This window comes from Leptonychotes weddellii, chromosome 8 (assembly GCF_054177405.1).
Source record: "Leptonychotes weddellii isolate Sample4059 chromosome 8, ASM5417740v2, whole genome shotgun sequence".
Lineage (NCBI taxonomy): Eukaryota > Metazoa > Chordata > Mammalia > Carnivora > Phocidae > Leptonychotes > Leptonychotes weddellii.
The window spans coordinates 78,297,611-78,320,800 of record NC_138376.1 but is presented as its reverse complement, the minus strand read 5'-3'; the positions used below and the strand labels follow the sequence as shown (position 1 = coordinate 78,320,800).

Genomic DNA, 23,190 nt, shown 5'->3' with positions numbered 1-23,190 from the left:
TACATGAGCATGTAGACTATTTCCAATATTTTACTTTTACAAATAATTCCACAGTGAGTACTCTTGGGAATACCTTGTTTTATGTTAGTAGAGCATATCTTCAGTGTAACTTTTTAGATGTGGGATTTCTGGGATAAAGGTAAATGGCTATCTAGTTTTGTTAGCTACTGCCAAATTCTCTTCCATTAAATTGCACCAATTTATAATCCTGTGTTTGAGAGTGCCCATTTCCTGCAGCTTCACAAAGTATATCGTTAAGCTTTTGAAAGTTTGCCAATACGGGAGGAAACATTGTGTCTCAGAGTTGTTTTAGTTTGTATTTCTTTATTTTTCCCTCAAGTTGAACAGCTGTTCACATGTTTAAGGGTCATTTGTAAATAATTCTCTGTGTAACCCCTCATTGTTTTTCTTTTGTCTGGGTTTTCTACCTACTCCATTCAGTATGTATTTCCATATGTGGACTTCAAAATCAAGTTATCAACATATAATAATAATCCATATGTGGACTTCAAAATCAAGTTATCAACATATAATAACAACAACAACAACTTCCCTGGAGTTTTATTAGAATCACATTATCTTGTTTGAAGTTCACTCACTTTTAAGGCATTGATAGACATCTAGGTGAAAAGTTAAAACAAAACAAAACAAATCTCTGCCTCACTTTCCTTGATATTTCATTGCATCTGTTGTATGTTTCTGGGGCATACTTACACAGTTTAATTTTTACCAAATTCTGACATTTTATTGCAATACAGATCTATTTTCTCTACCTATATTTTTATGCAATGAAGAACTAGGTAATCTCTGTATAATTTAATAGTGATGCCAATGACTATACAAAGGACCAACATAATAAAACAGTAAGTACAAAGTGTTGAATTCCTTTTAGTATTGAAAATGAATGGGCTTATTGCCTGCTCTTTTACTGCCCTGATGTTCCTGAAAAGAATGCATTGTGTTGAGAAGTATGTAAAAAAGTTGTTTACTAGGATGCCTGGGTGGCTCCGTAGGTTAAGTGTCTGCCTTCGGCTCAGGTCATGATCCTGGGTACCTGGGATCAAGTTTGCATCAGGCTCCCTGCTCAGAGACAGCCTGCTTCTCCCTCTGCCTGATGCTTCCCCTGCTTGTGCGCTCTCTCTCTCTCTCTCTGACAAATAAAAAAATAAAATCTTTAAAAAAATTGTTTACCAAATCTGCCCCCGCAAACCCCCAAAACAAAAATAATTTAAGCTCATTAATATTAGTAGGAGACTTAGACTCCTAAGCATTCATAAAGTAGTGTTTTCTTGTTGCCATTTTTGCATTTCTGAAGTTGGAAATGGTAGTTAAGTTGATGTCAAAAGAAACTTGACATTCTCAAGATAGATGAATAAATTCTGATGTAGTTGTTATTACTTGTACTTGTGAGAACCAAACCAAAGCTTTGATTTTACCTTGACATTATACTGTCTGTCTGAAGAATGCTGAGGACATCCAGACTGATAACATGGGTTATGAAAAGAGTGTTGTTCTGTTGCTATGCATACCTACAGAACACTAAAAGCAAAATGGGACTCTGGGTGGGAAGGATTGTTTGTATAATATCACAATTACGACATCCTTACAGGGATAAATTATGCCTTTGAGCTAATTTTTTAAAGTATCATATTAAATGAGATCTTGGATTCAAGGAAATATGCTACATAATTCACAAAAATATTTAGAGAACACTTTTTAAAGGTCAGGCATTTATTAAGCTACCATTCCAATGGGCTTTTGTCTATACGTGCAGTGAGAAGTCAGAATATAACAAAATTGAAATGTGTAATTATGCCCAAGGGGGAAAAATACATGGGTACACTGAAATATTCAAGTAAGGCAAGGACTTTAAATCAAACAACTATTTAATTTGTGTTTATCAATGCCTTAAAAGTCAATTTCACATAAGATAATCAAGAAAATGATAGAATTTTAAAATTATCACAAATTTAAAATAACCTGAAGTGGAATTTGTGTTCTTTTCAGGTAATGGTAGCTTCCAATGGTCAGTTAGATTGAGTGCCATGTTGTAAGTATGCTGAGGTAAAGAGGGCCTATTTCTAAGGTGAAGAGGAATTGGAGGAAATAGCAGTGCTATAGGTGAAGGCCAGGACAGAAGTGACTACCCTGGAGAGGGTAACCGGTTAACAAACAAATCACATCCAAACAGGACCGTAGAAAACCAGTATATTTCTGTGCTGGGGTTGAGAACTGAATGTGGTTCAATAGGAAATAGGGCAGGGGTCCAGTTTCGAAAGCACAGAGTGAAATGGTAATAGTATTAGACGCAGAGCCACCTAGTTCCAAACTTCCATCTAAAATATAATAAGAACAGGGCTCAGCGACCAAGAAGTAAAGCCAAAAGGAACATCAAGCCCTCCTCTGAATTACATGGCAAGTGTCATTACCCTGGGGAGCAGAGAGAACCTGAGGGCACGGAAAGTCTGAGCAGAAACGGACCAGGTGAGCAGATTTGGGGACCTGACTGTGGACCATGTCTCTGGAGGAGCAGTCCCTTCCAGACTTAGTCTTGGATCAGTAAAAATCTTTTCAAATCCCTCTTGGTAAATATAATTCCCAAACTGTTTCTTAGTGAAACTGAGATTCTTAGTGAAAGAAGGTATTCCAGGAGTGAGAAAAGGGATTCCTTTTTATGAATGGGAGTTGGTATTCAAGCAAGTATACATGGGGATAAACTAATAGACTATTTATCAACAAGTAGCAATATTTTAAATAGCAGAACTAGCCTTTTTACTAATATCTTCATTAGTATTTCTAAAAACTCTTCAGGTATAAATATTGAGTAATAATTATCAGGAGAAGTGGAAAAAAATGAACATCATACCATTTGGCATCTTTATTTCATAGTATTTATATTATAGAAATGCACGATTTAAGGATATCTAGAGGGCAGGTCTAGCTGTATTCAAGTATTGACATTGAAGACTACTTTAAGCATATCAATTATATTCTTAGAACCATTTTTACATAAAAACCCACTTCAAAAATTGTTCAGAAATATCTCTCACTTTAATCAGGAGAAACAGACCTCTGTTCCTCATGGCCCTCTCTGCTACTGGGTGAAAAAGAAAAAGAAATTTTACATACAGTTCAGTTATTATACATTATGGGCCCCCTACATTTAAAAAAAAAAGACCTGACCATCGGTCACCAAATATATTTTAATTTGGGGAACCCAAATTTTTTAGTACATTAGGGGCAATGTTACAGATGACAACCCTCAGTTTGCTAAGAAATAATCAGATATTCCAAAAGACAATTATTTTAAGTTGATTTTGAAGAGATATTGATTCTCATTTTGGTTTACAATTTTAAGAAATAAAAGAGGCTCAATCTACTTTGAATAATTCATTAAGAACAATTTTTATAGGGGAGGGATATTCCCCTAGCTTATATATATGTTAAAAATAAAAAGCTTGTGTAGTTTGGATTCCAGCACAAGCTGTGTTACTAATTTTTGTTAATTATATATGTCCTGGTTCAATTCATGGGATAGGAAAACCCCAGAATTATATGATTCAATCTTCTTTTTCAGTAATCTCATGTGGAAATAATCTATCTGAATCAAATTCAATGTAGTTCAACTGTTCCATTAATTTAACTCAATAAGCACTTACTCTGTGCAGAGCACTCTGCTGAAAATCAAATAGCTGATTGCATTCAAGCAATGACTTATAGTGATATAAATAATCAAGAGACTCATTTACTTTTTGGGAAGCTGAGTTTAATAGACCAGTAAAATGGTCACCCACCCACCCTCTTAGGTGGACATGTATTTAAAGAAAAACAAAAACAATGAAAATTTGTGACCTTTTAAAATTTTCATGATTTGATTTAGGAATTTGTTTCTTTATTCATATGATCATTTAGTTCTTCATAAAACATTCAACATGAATACATTAAGCATTTACTATTACCCATTAACTGGACTGAGCATTGAGTATCCAAGTTAAAGCCTATTCTCTAAATAGCTCATGACCTGGAAATAGACAGAAACACAGAAAATGTCTATGAGAGTTATCCTCTTTCAGTTTTGGAGATAGGAATCACGAAGAGCTTTTTAGAAGAATGGGCATCTAAGTGAAGGCCTGATTAATGATACATTTGACAGACTAAGCAAGGTACCTATCATTTGCCTTGCCATCTTTTAAGAAGCTTGAATGTGAGCAATTATCCAGGCCTATCACTTCTGTCTAGCAACTGTGTATAGTTTGCCTGCTTATAACACATGATCCCATTATGTTGGACACAGTTGGTTAGACTAGAAATGGATAACTAAACCAAAATCGGCCTTCTATCAACTAGGAGGCAGCAGCCCATTGAGTGGCCTCATACAAGCTCTCCAAAGAGATAGTCTGCTGGATAAAGCCTTGCTAAACAATTATAATCTGTCTCTTGAGATGTGTCATTCATCCATTCACTCACTCATCTATACTTTCAACAAATAATTATCATATGTACTAATTACTGGCATATGGAGATGAATATGACAGATACGGTCTCTGCCTTTTTGGAACATGCAATCATATCCTGTAACTCAGACAAATAAGTGACAACTTGGGGAACGTACTATAGTGAATTTATTATAGAGTGTATCCCTGGAGTACATAGGACTGGTGCTTTAATGCACTAATCTGGACTTAGGTGTCCATGGGGATGCTCAGGGCTGTATTGTAGTGGAAATAGAATCCAATACCAGGTTAAGAAGGAGGTAGTCAGGTGATAGATCACACATTCTATTTCAAGAATCTTGCTTGGAAACAAGGGGTGGGGAAATTGTTCCTATAATTTGAGGAAAGAGTAGGTGGTTGCTGCTGAGGCACAGAATAAAAATAGGGTAGAGAGAAAGATAAATAATTTTGAAATGGTAAGGAGTACTATTTAAAGAAGGGCTATGAGTAGTAGTATGGACATTTATTTAGACATTATCCAGAGGATACTGGAGAGCAGTCAAGCATTTTAAGAGAGTGTGATGGAATTAGATTTTCATTTTTAAAATGGTGTTTGGGCTATGGCTCCAGATATAAATTGAAGCATCAGACAAAATGTAGTAGTTTGGTGTAGTAGTCTGCCAGTATTTTAGGAAAAAGTATGGTGGCCTGAACCAGGGTAATTAGCATAAAAAATAAATTGATACAATGCTATTCAGAAGATAGAACCTATGGTGATTGACTAGATGAGGGTTAAGGATGAGAAAAAAAGCCAAAGATTATGACTGATTTTCAATTTGGAGCAATTTGGTAGATAGTAAGAATTACAGAAAATGTAATTCAAATGTTCAGCTTTGGGCTTACTGTATTTGGCATGTTTGAGGGCTGCTAAGTGAGGCTATCTGCAAGAAAGGTGGATGTAAAGCTAAGGAGCTGTGTTAGGGGATCAGGTCTCAGAATTTCTCTTTGGGAGTCATCAGTAGATAATTAGTTGAAAGAATACATCTGAATAAGATCACTTAAAAAAAAGTCTCTGTGGAGTGAAAAGCAAGGCCAAATGCTGAAACTGAGGAGCAAAGTGGTCAGTCACATTTTTCTAGGACAGAAGAAAGTCTGGACAGTAAATAGGAGGGAATGTTAATTAGAAAAACATTGCTGCTGAGGCTAAAAACAATGAATTAGTGGCATTAATTTACATGGTTGTGTGATTTACTGGAAAGAACATATGTTTTGATTCCAGTTTTTGATGTTTCTGGCCTAAAATAACAGAAGGTAAAGGGATAAGGAAGTTGGATTTTGGAAAGAGCATTCCAGAGGGATGGGTTACACAACTCAAACTGTGTGTAGGTAAGGAGGGTAAACAGTCAGGTTATTGGTAGATTGGTAAAGGTTATTGGTACAGGCTATTACTAAAGATTATTAGTAAAGACATTGGTAGATTATAGAAGTAAATGGAGTAATGTCTTGAATATCAGGAGTTTGAATAACAGATATGGTGATAAAACTGTGAAAGTCCTATAATGGTAAGGGAATAGGATATTTTGATTTAATATTTCAGAGATAAAGCAGCCCTGGATTTTAACTTAATTTTCCTGTGGCACTATGATAGGTAGGTAGTCCAGATAGCTGGACATTAGGTTCTTTAGAGGTAAGGAGATCAAGGATGCAAGGAGGAATACAATGAGACTGGCTATTCCCATGGGCTTTGGAGTCATTCAGTATTATGCAGGTATGAGTGTAGAGAGAAGGACATGCCCTGGTCTGTCAATCTTCATTAAGGGTGAGACAAGGCAGTGTGGTACAGCTGAAAGGCAAGGGCTTCTAAGCCTGTCTCTCTCTCTCTCTTTTTCTTTTAGAGAGCACACAAGTGGTTGGTGGGGTGGGCAGAGGGAGAGAGTGAGAGAGAGGAATCTTAAGCAGGCTTCACGCTCAGTGGGAGCCCAGCTTGGGGCTCGATCCTATGACTGTGAGATGATGACCTGAGTCAAAACCAAGAGTCAGACGCTTAACTGATTGAGCCACCCAGGTGTCTCTTTTTTTTTTTTTTTAAAGATTCCATTTATTTATTTGACAGAGAGAGACACAGCGAGAGAGGGAATACAAGCAGGGGGAGTGGGAGAGCGAGAAGGAGGCTTCCTGCCGAGCAGGGAGCCCGACGCGGGGCTCAATCCCAGGACTCCGGGATCATGACCTGAGCTGAAGGCAGATGCTTAACGGCTGAGCCACCCACGCGCCCCTCAGGTGTCTCTTTTTAATATAAGAAGGTGGAGGGGTAATGGCGAGATATAGTGCTGGGGGAAAAAAAAGTGATGCTGATGCTAATCTCACCTCACAATCGTGAATTTAGTGAGCTGTAGAACTTTCTGTTCTGAGGCTGTGGAGGAACTGGGATCAAGTATGGCATGGCAGTGAACAAACACTTGGTGAAGACTGTGGGAACAAGGAAATTGTCATCATGACATAAACGTGAAGAGGACCTAGTAGAACATTTGGAGAATAAAGGAGATAGTTTGTTCAGAGAAGAGGAAGAAGTGATTGGCATGTGTAATAATAATGACAAAGAGAACATCAGGATTATTTATCTCTTGATACTGACAATTAGAAGACTATAGGCGGGCAGCATGGTGTGTTATGCTGGTCAGAAGGTTGCCAAGAGAATCAGTGTAGCTACTGCCAAGGAGAGTTAAGGGCTCTCAGTCTTTCTGGAGTTGCCTATGGCTTTCATTGAACAGTTTCTGATGGACTTCTTTCAGGTTGGGGAGGTAGCTGCATCTCTCTAACAAGGGTTATGTATAATTAAAATCCCTCATTAGAAGAGAGTGTAGAGGCCTGATCTGTGTGTGACCCACCGGGCAGAGCTCATGTTTTATTTGTGTGTGTCTGAGCATGATGATGTGATGCTGCCCTGGGATAGATGGAGAACACCCAGGTGTTAATCTTCTGGTGAGAGATTTTGGTGAAGTCTGAGGCTATGAGCTGCTTAACTGTTTTTGGTGGCCTCAGGCATATTTTTTTCTGATGCCCATAAAATGTAGAATCTGGGTAAAAACAATTTTTTTTTCATCTGGGTTTTCATGTAACTTTCCTTATGACACTTTCATAGGGATTTTAGCCATAAAGAATGAGTCAGTTTATTCAATCCCCGTGCAATGCCTAGCCAGGTATTGGAGCCACTGGGTAAAATTTGGATGATAAATATTCTAACTAAGCCTATTTTTTGACATGCAAGGGCACTAGAACATGTGAACAGTGTGTTAGAGGAAAAAAAAACCTAAATTTTCTGTGGGGTTCTTAGAAAACTCCTTATCTTTCTACTCTCATGACAATTACTGGATATTATTTAGGGTTTAATATTCTTGTGTTTCTAGCCTCACTAGGATTCCAAGATGTTTTCTGCATCATGCAACAGACAGATAGTTTAAGTATTTTTACAAAATAATTGATTAACCAAGTACTACCTCTCTAAAATACTAACTCTTCTACAGTTTCTATCATATATGTTCCTTTAGGCCTTATGTCTTATACTTTTTAATGTGCTTTACTTAAAAAAAAATCAATCAGGAACTACCTCTAATGAATTATGAATTTTGATTCCCTCAATGTGTCTATAAAGTTCAAATTCTGGCACACTTGCTCTGATGTCTCATAATTGTCTACTACCTAGAAATAGGTTATACCTGCTAAATGATCTGAATTGTATTTGAATTAATTATTTTAGAAGGCAGACAGAAAGATATACTGTTCTTCAATCTGGGTTGTCTTTGGCCAAGAATTCACATCATATCCTAACTAGAGGCCAGTTTTTGTTTTTGTCCTTTGTGGGAGGAAGGCAGAGCCAAATTTCTCTGACTCTCTTGTCTTTATTATTCAGGCAAAAAAAAGCTATTACTATTCTTTTAAGTCCTGGAACCCCTGGACTGGAGTGGTGATTCATCCTTTTGTCTCTTGACTTTGCTATGCTCTTTTGTATGGTTTTGTAAACATCCAGCTTTCAATAATCATGTATATTATACATATAAGATTATATATAAGATCTAAATAATATGTAAGAGCAGCTCTTCATGAAAACTTACTCAATTAAATGTAACATTTAATCCTCCCAAATTCTTTGTATGGTATTTATAAACTAAAGGATCTTTTATCAATTATTATAAATGTTAATAATAAGAATCTATTCCATAAATAACTTGCTATTTGGAAAGAACAATGAATGCATTTTTCTTAAGAACACAGCAATTATGTTATAATTTTTAAAGTATTGTTTCAGCTACAAGGAAAAATATTTTTGGTTATAACCTTCCTTTGACTTAATAGAACATAATATCCTTCTCAGTGTTAAGTTTTGGTATGATCCAATATTAAATAGTACATTTTGACTAAATGGGAATACAAGAGAAGATTGATCTTATCTGAAACAATTATTCAAGTAAAACAATGTCTAATTGTACTTTGGTTGTGGGTATCCATCTGTAGAACCCCTATTCAAAGTCAATTATAATATGCATATGTATATTGCCTGATTTGTAATTAGATTACTAAAATAGCATGAAATTAACCAAGTATGTATTTTCTCAAACTCCAGTAAGAACTGTAATTTGAAGCCATATTTTTTATTTTAAGAGCGTTAAAATATTTTAAGTGTGAAAATAGAAGTTTTGCTAATATTATTTCTTTGTAATTCATTACAAAGATTTTTATGAACTATATTTGTGTTCAAGTGTACTTCATCTTTTTTCCCTCCCTTTCCATCTTTCAATGGTAATACTGTACTTCTGGTGCCTATCTCTGAGCTTTTTATTCATAGCAAGGCTGGGATTGCACCAAGATAAAGGACAAGCCTTCCATACTCAGTCTTAAAATACTCAAAATGATATAATTCCTATATATAAAATGTCTTGTATAAAAATATACTCTCAGAAATTATACCTGTGTCTAGAATGGTTACCACTTAAATTCTTGGTTTTAAAAAACTTTTACTTGAAAAACATTGAAAAAAATCACATGTAATCCCACTATTTAATGAATATATAAATAGTGAAAAAAGGTCATCTCAGTCCTCACCCAGTCAGTCCCCGGCCCCGACAACCACCCATACTATCAGAGTAAACACAGTTAAAAATTGGGAGTACATTGTAGACTAAAAACTTTTGTTGGAATCATTTACCTCCTGTGCATCGAAATAATAACTGGGGTCCAAAGAGCCCTGGAACTAACAGTTGCTAGAATCATACTGTTATGTTTATAGTCTACAGATGAGTAGCTTAGGCAAGAGTAAGGCACTTGAATACTTCAAAAAGCCTATAATATGTAGATAAGTGAAATAAGTAGATGGAGCACGGAGTTGAGAGTCTTATCAGTTTGTTCTCTCTGCCTGTGGTGTTTATTTCCATCTTTCCCTTTTTCCTTGATTATTTAGCTCCTATCTATTCACCCTACTACATACAACCCCTTTGGTGTGGCATGCTCATTCATTGCTGCTCTGTCAGTTCCTTTCTCTTTTCAAGATATAATCTTTTCTAATTGGACATCTCCCCAGTGTGTACTGGACAGAATGCCTGCCACTATTTCAGGCCATGCTCTTTATCTAGCAGTTCCCACTGTTGGTTTGTAAACTGGCCTCATACACAGGGGGCAAGGAGAGACCAAAGAAGGAAGACCACTCCAGATTGGTAGATGGCATATTTAATAAGCAAGGAAACTTATATACCAGACTTGTCTTAGGCACCTGAAAGATGAGTAGATTTCTGCATTTGCCCCCAAATCTTAAAAGTTTATTTAGATACCTCAACTGGGTTCAGGCTTGTATACCATCTAGGTAGTCTCAACACCACATTTCTGTCTTGAAGCTGTATCCTTGGGGCAGCTTCTCAGAGTAGGGAAGGTAAGCAGAATGTACCTTCAAACAAGAGAAGGGATGAGGAGCCTCCAATTCCTGGATCCCCCTTACGGGTCAACCAGTGGTTACATCTTCTCGATGACCTCACTCAACATTCTGTCTTTTGTGAGAATCTCTTATAATCTCACTTGCTCCCTTCTTTTACCATGTGCCCTGGGAGGTCTCTTATAATCTCACTTGCTCCCTTCTTTCACCATGTGCCCTGGGAGGTCAGCAGGGGGTCTCATAAGCATGGAGGGGGCTCATTTGGTGGCCATCTGGCTGCATTACAGGTGGATGCCACAGCAACAATATAGGCACATGCAACAGAAAACACAGGTTAAGACAATAATAATTCCCCAAATCAGTGACACCCTTTTTCTACCTTTACCACAATCCCCATGCTCTGAACCATTGAATCATTAAAGGCCCCTTGGTTGAGGATCAGATCACCCAGGGTATTCACTTGTGTCCTCATGCAGTTTAATAAAGATGATACATTAAAGCAGACTCATCAAGTATGAACACACAACATCCTATTTGGATAACAGCACAGATGCCTCCTTGTGAGACAGTAATAATGTCTAAGGTAATCCTATTTTGGAGGACACTTTTCTCGTTAGAGACATTTCAGTGTCCAGTAAGGACAGGCTTCATTGGCTATCATTCAAGACTTGCTGGGTGAATTTAGTAAGGGCTGTAAAGTCTTCCAGGCCAATGGAGGGAACAGAGATGACAGCCAAATGATCATACCAGTGGGAAACAGAACATGCTCACCTGGACTTGAGGTGAGAAAGGTTGGCAGCTTTAGGAACTTGACCTGGTTGTACATACTATACATGTTGGCTGGGAGAGAGAGCATTGTTAGGCATAAGAAGAAGCAGGTGGGATAAGCCAGATCAGAACCCCTTCTTTCTCCCCTCTTTTAATGATATGTGTTCCATTCTAGGTGTGATGTGTTTCAACGGGTGCAGCTTGCAGCAGAACAATGGGATCCCAGTAGAGATTGAGTAGTTACCCCTTACCCAGGGATGTAGAGCAACTCACTCATCCCAGGGGGATGACGCATTGCAACTTCCAGTGGATAGCTCCTTTCCCAGGTGTGATGGGGCTTGGTATTCTCAGCTGTATAGCACATTGATCCACAATGAGAGTCTGGGAAATGGCTGTTTCCAGGGACTTCCATACCTTTATAATATCAGGTGCCTCGGCAGGGGTTCCCAGTCTGGGATATGGGGCAACAGGCCCTACTGGTTGATCACCGAAATGTACTAAGGCCTGGGAAAGTACTCTAGTCCTAGCCAAGGTTAGTAATTTAATCTGCTGCTTTAATATCTAATTCTTCCTCTCTACCAACCCTGCAAGCCTGTAGGTTTTAGAGGAGATGAAACCTCCATTCAATGTCATGTTCTTTTGCCCAGTCTTGCATATCATGATCTTTGAAACATGACCCCAGTCACTGTCTATTTGATGAGGGTATTCACACATGGTACTCAGCTTGTCTAATCCCCTAATACTGGCAGCCTGGTTTGTGTGGCAAAAAGGGGAAGCTTGGGTTAGGCCAGATGCAGTGTCTATACAAACCAGGGCATATTTACAACCCTAACCCAGAGGGAAGGAGCCAATTTGCCAATTCCTTATCAGTTGGGAACTCTTGTGGATTGCCTCTTGTTGGATGTTATTACTGCATCTACCAAGTCAGTGTATTTCAAGGGCAATCTGGCTAGTTAGCAATATGTGATGCCACCCAACTATTGCAGTAGTCACTCTTTCTATGCATCAAGTCTGCTGTATTTGCTAAAGGGTCACTTGTTAGGCCTTATACCCAAGCTGGGCATAAGCTTCTTAATCATTAGGGAGGTCAGTGCCTTATGAGCCATAATGTGAGTGACAGTGAGGATTGCCTCAGGCTGTTTTACAGGTGAACCCAAATGTCTCTCCACACATCCTGACCCCACAAGGGCACACTCATGAATCATCAACTCCTTGGCTTCCCATTGTCCAAGACATAGGGTTCATCTCTTTAGAACAGCCCAGCTGTCGGTACAAAGGATTATAGGCCAGGGCTCCTGAGTGATCACCAAACCTCACTGAGTTTAGCCCGTTGGCTGCTTCAGTTCATTTCTTCCTGAGAGGCACCACCTAGAGAAGTACTGGTACACTGCTAGGAGCTGCTCTGTGGGGGGTAGATTGGGTTTCTACCCCATTCCAGAGCTGGGACCAGAATTCCAGGGAGCATTCTCCCCTTCTGTTGTCTCTGCCACAGTGCTTGACTCATACCTTCCAGAGTCATGGACACATCTAATTTAAATGACTACTTGGGAGATGCCCAGAGCTTTAATCTTCTTTGCTAGTGTTTGTCTTTCTCAAAGGTAGCTTGCTGCTCTGATCCCCAGTCCCACACATGCCCTTTCTTTACTGGGCAATAAAGGGCAGAGGCACCACGCCAGGTGGGAAATAAAAGTCCTCTAAAAGCCCCCAAATTCCTACAAAGGCTTGCATCTCCTTTACATTCTTAGGGTTTGGATAGGCCTGCATCTTATCAAACATAGCTTCTGAGACAACATATATCTTAGCCAACCAACTGACTCCCAAAACCTTGCGGTGCCTGGGCCTTGACTTTTCAGTGGGTTCCCCACCCATCTTTTTCCTTGCAGATGTTCCAGCCTGCAGATATCCTGCAGTAGAGGCAGGTCTTTACGTGTTAAGGTTATATCATCAATGCAATGGGTCCATTTTACTGATGTGGGGAAAGAGAACAGGGACAGATCTCAGGCTACCATCTCATGGTAGGACTGTGCCAGTAGCCTTGGAGAAGCACTTGAAAGGATCATTATTGTCCCTCCCACGTGAAGGCAAATTGATCTTAGTTATCAGTAAACTGTACTTGTCCAAGTCTTTTCCATGAATCTCTTGAAGATAAAGGACTTTTGTAGGAATACTTTTTGCCAAAGCAAAACAATAACTGAGCCAAATAATAACTGCCTGCTAATGACAAAGGACTTTAAAATGGCCATGGTTAAAAATCTGATGAGAGTTTATTATAAAGCAGTTGACAAGGGAATTTGGTGATTTCTGTGACATACATTTTAAAATTATGATTGGTTTATAATTACATAATGATAAAGTATTATCATTATGCCAGGACATATCAGACTTTTAGGAATTTCATACAAATGCACCCTAAGAAAGTTAGCGTCACTTTTTATTTGACACTGCTTCCCATGGAATTTAACATATACAAAAGTTAGAGTTTAAGAGACTTAGCTCTTATAATAAAGACTATTTTCTTAGGTAGTCAAAGATCTTTTTTTTAAAGATTTTATTTTTTGAGAGAGAGAGAGCGAAAACACAAGTAGGGGGAGGGGCAGAGGGAGAAGCAGAATAGTGGACAACTGCATGCCTTTCTCTAAGTTTAGCTCTTCTTCCAACCTTTTTTCTTTTTTAAGAGGGAGGCAGAGAGGGGCAGAGCTAGAGGGCAAGCAAGAGAATCTTAAGCAGGCTCCATGTTCAGCCTAATGTGGGATTCGATCCCACAACCCTGAGATCATGATCTAAGCTGAAATCAAATTGGACACTTAACTGACTGAGCCACCCAGGCTCCCCTCTTTTTCCAACTTTCTGAGTCCAGCTTCAGCCTCTAATTGGGTATCAATGTCTCGTAGACTGCCCACAGCAGGAGCCAGCCCACTGTAGCAACCATTCCTTTCCTTTCTTTGTCACAGTGCACTGTGCACAGTTTCTCAAACAAGCACATGAAAACAGCCAGCATTTTCCAAGTGTCCACATACTGACATGCAGTCCACTAGCATCTAATATAAGGGCCACCCACCTCTCCACATAGATGTTGATGGCTAACTTGAGATTTACCCTGTGGATGTTTTGTTCCCAAGGCCCATCTCTTTGGTCTCCTGCCTGACTCACCAATTGTTGGTTTGCATACTGGTCCTGTACAGAAGGCAAGGGGACACCAAAGAAAGAGAGCACTCCAGATTGATAGGGGGCAGGTTTAATAAGCAAGGGCACTTACTTTGAGGCTTGTTTTGGGCAGCTGTAAAATGAGTAGATATCTGTACCTCCCTGTCAAATCTTAAAAGTTTATACAAAGGCCTTAATTGGGTTCAGTCACATATATTGCCCAGATGGTCTTAATACCTCATTTCTATCTCAAGGCTATGTCTTTCAGGTGGCTTCTGAGAACAGAGCAAGCAAGTGGAGTACATACTACAAGGATAAGGCAGAGGGTGCGAAGGCTCCAATTGCTTAGGTTCAACTCAAGGGCCAACCACTGATCATATCATCTTGATGACTTTCTCAACATCCACCCGGAATCCACTTTAAGGGATTTCTTCCACATAACACCACACTTCTGATTCTTAATCATCTATTCAGGAGTTGGCACCTGCCTCCAAATAGCCTATCTATTGGACAGTACCTTATAAGGTGGTTTTTCAAAGCACTGTCTAAAGTGGAATGATTGGGATTCACTGGATCATCAGACCTGCACTTCCATAGAGCTGAACTGGATAAACAAGATGATCGTGTTATAAATGAGAAAACAAAAACATCCCACACATTCAAAATAGTTGAGATGTATAAACATAGCTCTAGAGTGAAATTTTTGTGAGAAGAGGCTAAGACATGCCTGCCTGTAACCTACACCAGGCTTCTAGTACTTGATGAAAACTAGATGACTCATAAATCAAAAAATATAACTATATATATACTATAACTATATACTATATATAACTAACTCTCTAGTAATTGATCCTTTCAACTTGGTCCCTGGATAACTTGTATGGGGTGGGACGAGTGTATAAATTAACCCTGCCTTTCAACACTGTACTCCTACCTTTGTCTACTTCAGGATTTAATCAACAAGAAGGGGCTTCAGGGTTTTAATAGGTTGTATTCTATGTAAAGTTAAAATATATTTTATCAACAAATACTTGCCATGTGATTTTAAAAATCATAATCTGCATTCTAAAATTCTCTGTTATTGTGAATGTTTCCAGGGTGTGCCACAGAAAGGCTGACAATTGCCTGTGTATTACATTCAGATTTGTGATTTGGTATTGTTGCTTCTGAAATTTAGTTTCATCTTAAAAGTCAGTCTTGGAGATAAAGAGCTTAATGATGTATTATAAAGATGTTGGCTTAATAGAAAACTGTGAGGTAAATTTTCGCTGTCAGATGAGTGACCTAAAATCTCTAGCTACAAAGGGATTTCAGATTTTGAGTAATCTGTCTAGACAAGGTAATTATAGAAAGTGACTGTTACTTTTCTAATGTTAGGTTTGAAATTTGATAACTAAAAATGAATATTATTTATTCAGATGCACTATTTCAAGTAATATACTTCACCAAGATGTATGGTTTCACATTCCTTTATCTGAGTGCCTTGTGAATATTTCCCCCCCCCTTTTTTTTTTATTTTGTAGGATTCTCAAAACTTGTTAATGGTTTTTTTTAATAGAAAGGAAATTTTAATGTAGTAAACAAGTTTTGTAAACACCACATGTATTTTCTGTTGTTAATGAAGGTTTACATTCAGAAATGTATTTTTGAAAAAAGACAAAAAAAAAGATAAAAAAATTCCTAGAAAGAGGCTTCACAAGAAAAAAAAATCAGCCCAGGTTCTATCCCTCTCAATCAGAAGTGGCTTTTAGCACAAATCAGCAACCTCCTCCAGCACACAAAAGCACTGTCATTTGCCTTGCAAGCAGAACATAAAACATATGCCTTATTAGGTTACTTTAGTACTTACCTGGTCCAGTATAAAATACTTGTTTATAGATCCAGTTTGTACATATTATGTAGGTATACTAAACAGTAAACCATGTATTGTCCCCTTATTTTTTTAAATGGCATTCTTGTAGCTCAAGCAAACCATTAAGAGTATGAAGAGCTCTCTCAAAAGAAATCCTCAGAGGAAAATACATTAAGGAGAAACCCTGAAAGTTAAACAAACTTAGTTGTTGTTGTTGTTGTTGTTTTTCACTAAAATGGTGGGATCAAGGTAGAATGTCTATTCTGAAGAGCAGCTCCATTTGTTTCCCCATGAGAAAAGGCCAAATTTTTCTGGACTGATATAATTTAAAAACTAAGCCAATAAAAAAATAAAATATATACCATAAGATATTATAAAACTTGAAATAATGTCAGGGTTTATGGAATGGGAAATAGAGTTCTGATTTTTTTTTCAAAAAAGGAAACTAACATGTTTTGAGGGAAAAACAAAACAAAACAAACCAGAATCCTGAATATGAATAGCACTACACAGGCTCTATGCACAGAACACCACACAAGAATGAGTTACACATCAGTAATACCATCATGAGGGTAGCTGGCTGGGGACTTATACTTCTAGCCTCAGAGATCCTCGGTCAAAAATGTGTTAAAAGCTTGTAATGTCAACAAGGACAAAAAAAAGGGGGGAGGAGGGGAAATTAGGGAGGAAAGGCTGCATGCATGCATCTATTATAGACATGATATTCAGCAGCATAAAAATACCCTCCATAGAGTCCCCCAAATGGGGCAAGACCTATCCTCTATTAAACATGGGAAAGATTAAGAGAGTGGAACAAATTCACTTGTAGCTGTAGCATTTCGCATATTTGAATGATAAACATGTTCAATCTGGTCCTGTATGTTAAGAAAATGTTGAGAATACATATGAGTAAAGCAAAATAGAAACAAAAGAGTAACCTTTAAAAACTGGAAAAACCGTCTGTTTTATAGCCAAGTAGGTGTGATCCTGATAAATATTATATATGACATTAGCCACAGAAAGGAAGGCCAAGAAAAAAAAAATCTTGATTTTGTTCAGTACTTAGGCTTGATGTTGTCCTAGGAAAAACAGTGATAATTCAATGAATGTGTCACACATACAACTAAAAATCTCATTCTGATTTCAAACGAATTTAAACAATAATCTCTCTTGGCTAATTTTTCTCCTGTGCCAGACAAATCTTCTATGTACAGGACCAGTATAAATCCCTCCTCTCTTTCAAACACTAGATATGCACATCCAGGAACATTCTACAATGCAAAGTGTCTTAAGAAAGAGAAGGATTCTGTAGCGCCAGGGATATAACCGATCTGAGGAAGCTGGGGCGCGATTCCTGCTGATGGAAGCCAGTCAGGGAATGGTGGTTTGTTTCTTCTCAGGTGTTTCCTCCAACAACTGCGTGATCAGCAATCCCCAGTTTGTTTCCTATAGTTAAGAGTCTCTTATGGTTTGCCTCCCCCTCTGGTTCTCCACTGAATCTTTAAATAAAATTATAAGCTTTTAAATTAATTATCGCCCGTGATCTTGGGCTGACCAATGTAACCAATACCATTTCTTAAGATCTCCCTTCAAAGAACTCTTCTTCCTTCTCCAACTCTATGATTCTATGATGACTTACCATCATATGACCCATCAACACTGGCTGTATTTCTCTGGTCTTGGGGTGAGCCACTGATTAAAGCTGGGGCAATCTCAGTACTTTTGTAGGAATCTGGGAAGTGATTGGCCTAGGTTGGTGGCCAGAGTTGTGGAATGTGAGCTACAAGATTATAGCATAGCACTCATGTTTCTACTCCTTCAGAAGAAGCTAGTCTGAAAGGTTCCAGCAAGCATTCAGAGGAAATTGAGTGGAATATGTAGAGACTGAGTCCTGTTGGCATTTGAATTAATTGTTTCTCTTGTTCCTGTCACTTGGTAACATCTTTCAGTGGTTTGGTTTCCTGAGTTGATATATTCTCCTTTTCTTTAAGGTAATTCAAATTGGATTTTTTTTTAACCCTTAACAGATCTGATTAATATAGATGCCAAAATTAAAGGGGTTATTAACCTAAAGCAAGGTTCACAACATTAAAATTGTGAGAGAAGATTTAAAACAAATGTCTAACCCACCCACAGAGATTTAGTTCTTCTCCAAACAGAAGGAAATGAGCTGAAGATGCTAAAAGAAAGCCCGATGAAATTTTGTTGAGGCTTCTATTTTAAAAACGGTTAAAATTAACACAATAAGAAAGAAATTATCATGTATTTAATTGAGTCAGGGGAATGATTTAGAAGTATATAGCAAGTAAGTCTGGTCAAAATTTCAGAATCCTGGTGAGCATTTGATTGCATTAATATAGTATTAAATCAAGAGGATACAAATAAGCTTTGCCTTTTGTCTCTCAGAATTCTGTGTAGTTACTGAGGACATTCTATCACAAAGAATGAAAAAAAATTGTAAGTCAAAATTCCATTCTTTTATTAACTAGATTGGTTCTTAGCTATTTTGAGTTTCTCTAGTAAGCAGAATCTCTTCATTCCCTGGATCCAAATCCAAACTGTGGTATGTCTGACCCAGCAATGCTACAAGACTGAGTCATTGGCTGGTAGCTTTATAAACACGCTACAGATTCCTTGTATATCTTGTAAACTGTCCCGTCTCTGATCCATTGTCTATACTTCAACCAAAGGGATTTTTTTAATGAATATAAATCTTATTTTTAACTCTGCCTTGCTTAAGTGTAGTCAATGGATACCATTAGTCCTCAAGCTAAAATACAAACACCAAGCAGAAATCGCAGCATCTCTACTTTTGCTTGAATCTTGCTTTCTTTAGGGGGCTTTTCTTAGCTCCTAACACTGGGCTAGGTACTGTTTCCTGTCGTTGTAAGCCTGTATCTCCAAATAAATTCTCTGATTGTCACACTTGCCATATTCAATTATAATGTCCTAATAGTTCCCCAGTAGAGTAAAAATCTTTGAGATTTGTTTTTTTATTACTATTTTCACCATTTTTCCAGAACAGTGTCCGAAACATATTTGACACACACTTCTTTAATAAATAAAAGTTTTTAAAAATCACATTTTTTAAAAATTAAAAAAAAATTTAAGTAGGCTCCACACCCACTGTGGGGCTTGAACTCGCAACTTCAAGATCAAGAGTCACACCCTCTGTGGACTGAGCCAGCGATGTGCCCCACATTTTTAACTTAAATATGAAAAGCTTGGTTAGGCTACCAAATGATATATTCAGGTTGTCCTTTCCTTTTCAAGACTAAAGATATCTAGTGAATGTAACTCTCCTACATTGTCTAAGGAATTGACAGTCATCTGGTAAAAACTATCAGAGAACGGGAAAATTAAAATTCTCTGTGGATCTCATCTTGAAATTGTAATCTCTTCTGAAGTGATGTAACTATTACATTGCCAGTGAATTAAAGAAAAGAGATCATTCTGTAATCTTAAGGTTACAACCTAATGCATAATGTTTAATTTTTTACTTCCCTTAGGTGAGGGTGAAATAGTGTGATTAAATTTCATCTGAAATCTAAAATTAGCTCAAACCAACATGTTCTCCTTAAAAGGATAAAAGGAAAATGATGTAATGTTTTGCATGTCACATTAAATTCTGCTAGTAGTCTTTGTAATGACATCTTGTGATTTTGTGTTTGAACTTTTACAAAAGGAAATGGAGCATTGAATGGGCTATATCCTGTTAATTTTAACAATCAAATGAGCGAAAAGAGTTTAAACCTGGGAGAAAATATATATTCTTCATATTTTATTATATAAAATAGAATAATAAACCTCTCAGAAATATGCATGGTTATTTTTGGTGAGTTGACATGATTGTAAAATAACTTGATTTTCTGCTGTGATATTGCACCTGAAACGATAAATACAAACAAATATGAATTACAAGATAATTCAACTGTTTACACCCAGTTGGGAAATTGATATCTATTCATGACAATAAAATGTCCAATGAAATGAAATGAGGATCTGCTAGTAATAGAATTTTTTAAAAGTAAAAATATAGAAACTGAGTCAAATAAGATTAGAAGTCTTGAATTTTCCTTTAATCATTCAATTTGAATCAAATTAAGAATAGTACAATCTTTAATTTTATCTCTAATTTGATATAAGAAGTACCAAAATTCCCCACTTATAACTTATTTGGCAATTTTTAAAAAAGATTTTATTATGAGAGAGAACGAGTGAGAGAGAGAGGCAGCAGAGCGGGGCGGGGGGAGAAGGGGCAGAGAGAGAGGGAGAAGCAGACTCCCTGCTTTCCCGCTGAGCTGGGAGCCCTATGTGGGGCTCTGATCCCAGGACCCCAGGATCATGACCCAAACTGAAGGCAGACACTTAACCGACTCAGCCACCCAGGTGCCTCATTATTTGGCAATTTTTGATTGTCATAAATTGATTGTTGATCAATAAAAGATGATTTATTACTATAATCATGCATTTAATATGAAATATAGAAAGTAGAATTTATAAGAAAATTATGTCATTAGGTAGTTAATATTTCCAGGTATCTTTGGGGATTAGGGCTGATTAATGGATTTTCCTGATTAATTTCTGCCAGAAAATGTTTTAAAATGCATTTTATTTTACTTTTGGTAGTTGGGTAGGAAGGGGGAAGAGGGACTAAAAGGGCTTGAAATATGACAAAGATGCAGGGTACAAAACAAACAATGAGTGAAGCTCCTTGAGCACCAGAGTTCATTTTAATCCAGATTATCCCTTGAGTTATTTTTTATTTAGTTTTTTTTAATTAAACAGGATTTCAATTATTTAATTGAGATCACTGCAGATTCATATATGGTTTAAGAAATAATATGGAGAGAGTTCCCTTATATACTTTGCCCAGTTTGCCCCAGTGGTAACATTTTGCCAAAATATAGTATAATGTCACAACCAGAATATTGACATATATACAGGTCCTTGAATTTTTATAAAAGCCTGAAATATAATTATTCTATTTGATAATTTGTTTTCCCTTTCATATAGTTTGCTGCTGCAGGACCAATATTAAAACTGAATGTAAGTAGTGTTTATAAGAAATCTGTGATTGATGATTTATAATAATCTTATCTGTTTGAAGAATATTATATGTATTACCAACTACATACCAACCACAAAAAGGAAAAGTTTTCTCTTTCTCTCCCTCTCTCTCACGCATTCTCTGTACATGTAGATATAGATATAGATGTGGGTAGAGAGTTTCTAATACCACATGATAATACTCAAAATCTAGAGTGGAGGGTGACAATAGGATCTGTCATTCATGCTCAAGATGGCATGCAACATAGTGCAGTGTTCAAGATACAGAGGAATATTTGACTGAAATGATAATCCACTGCACCTGTCCAGCAGACATCAGTTACAACCCCAGTGTAGACACATGCAAACTATTCCCTTTGATAATTGTGATAGTTGAGCTCTTTCTTCACATTTATGAAGATCATTTTGGGCTTTGAGAACCCAGCCGGCAGCCCACCGTCACCTTGGTCTTTGTGAAGTTGGAGACTATTTTATTCTTCTCAAGAGCTCTCCTTGCTTAATAGTGTGGTGCCAGTCTTCTTTTTAAGTGTTTTTATTGATTTGTTTTGGTTTTTCTTTTTTCTTTTATATTTTTAAGCTCAAATGTGTATATTTATATATGATTTATTGTTTTCAGTTGCAATACTTATGTAATATTCATTCTAATGATAATTACGTTTTCAACCTTGGTAATTTGTGTTATGTGGGTTTTCTTTCATAATGAATTACTCTGTCAGGACTATTCTTGATCAGAGTCAAAGGGTCCAAAGAGTAAATGCCCAGGATATTTCTTGCAACAACTTTGCTGAGGGGTTTGGATAACTTCTCCAGTAGACTTTACACTGACTCTAATATTTAATGAATAGTTAACTTTGTTGTTGTCTAGGAAATATTGCTCTCATTATGGCCCTTGTGGTTTCCTCGGCTAAGAAAGAAGCCAGTAACATGGCACATGGTTTTTGAAGAGTAATATCCATAAAACATAATTCATCTTTGAGCAACATTGTCACTGTTGGACATAGAGCACATAGAGCAGCTAGAGGTCCTAGCATCCTCTTAAGATTTACTGCATTTTATTACAAGAAACAGGAAAAAAATCATGTATAATTATAGGTTTGCATTCTCCAAGTACAGAGTTGAATCCATGAAAACTATCAAAACATGTTTTCTGCTTCATTTCTTTTGTATAAAATGATACCAAGTAACTGTTACACAGATATTTTGGGGATAACACTAAGTTATAGTCTAATATTAATCTTTAAGTATTTCTTTTTTTTTTTTTAAAGATTTTATTTATTTATTTGACAGAGAAAGACACAGCGAGAGAGGGAACACAAACAGGGAGTGGAAGAGGGAGAAGCAGACTCCCCGCCGAGCAGGGAGCCCGATGCGGGACTCGATCCAGGGACTCCAGGATCATGACCTGAGCCGAAGGCAGTCACTTAACCAACTGAGCCACCCAGGCGCCCAATCTTTAAGTATTTCTAAGAGAATAGAGAATGAGGATATTTTAGATTCAATATTAGATTATTTTCTAATATCTAAGATCTAGGACATTTCCTAAAAGATGGAAAACAGGTAGAAATTAGATAAAAGAAGGAAACCACTGACCAAAATGTGGAATAGTGCTGTTGCTAATTCTTATTGCTCCATCCTCAGCAATGAGAGTGGGCTCCTCCAGGACACCTAGCTCCTCCCAACACCACCAACAGAGTGGTGGGATGGGAATACCTTAGGAGAATCAACTGACTCAGTGGCATTCCTCCCCACACCATATCCTGGACCAGGCAAAGACAACTATTTTCTGCCTCCAGGAGTGAAGTGACTTAGAGAATTTAGGCACAAAGATAGGGCAGAACTGATGATAAGTGGAGACAACTTAGAGCAATGTGACCCTCAGACCCAGCAGGTACAGTGATCATCCAACATATAATAAATACAAAGGTGAACACACACAACACAGAATCAATAAATATTTGCAGAAATTTAGTACCACAGAAGCATGGAAAACTGAACACTGAACT

At 37.4% G+C, this 23,190-nt stretch overlaps 1 long non-coding RNA gene across 22 annotated transcripts in view; it reads left to right on the top strand.

Annotated features, from left to right (window-relative positions):
* Window positions 1-23,190, top strand: part of LOC102742234 (uncharacterized) — a 676,629-nt gene that overhangs the window by 178,473 nt on the left and 474,966 nt on the right. Inside the window, exons 4-5 of one of the 22 annotated variants that reach the window (XR_014147843.1) lie at window positions 18,524-18,574; window positions 21,134-21,166. The exons of 20 other annotated variants lie outside the window; for them this stretch is intronic. This is a non-coding gene — a long non-coding RNA (uncharacterized LOC102742234). The remainder of the gene's footprint in view (window positions 1-18,523; window positions 18,575-21,133; window positions 21,167-23,190) is intronic. One more of the 22 variants, XR_014147842.1, reaches the window with a different exon arrangement.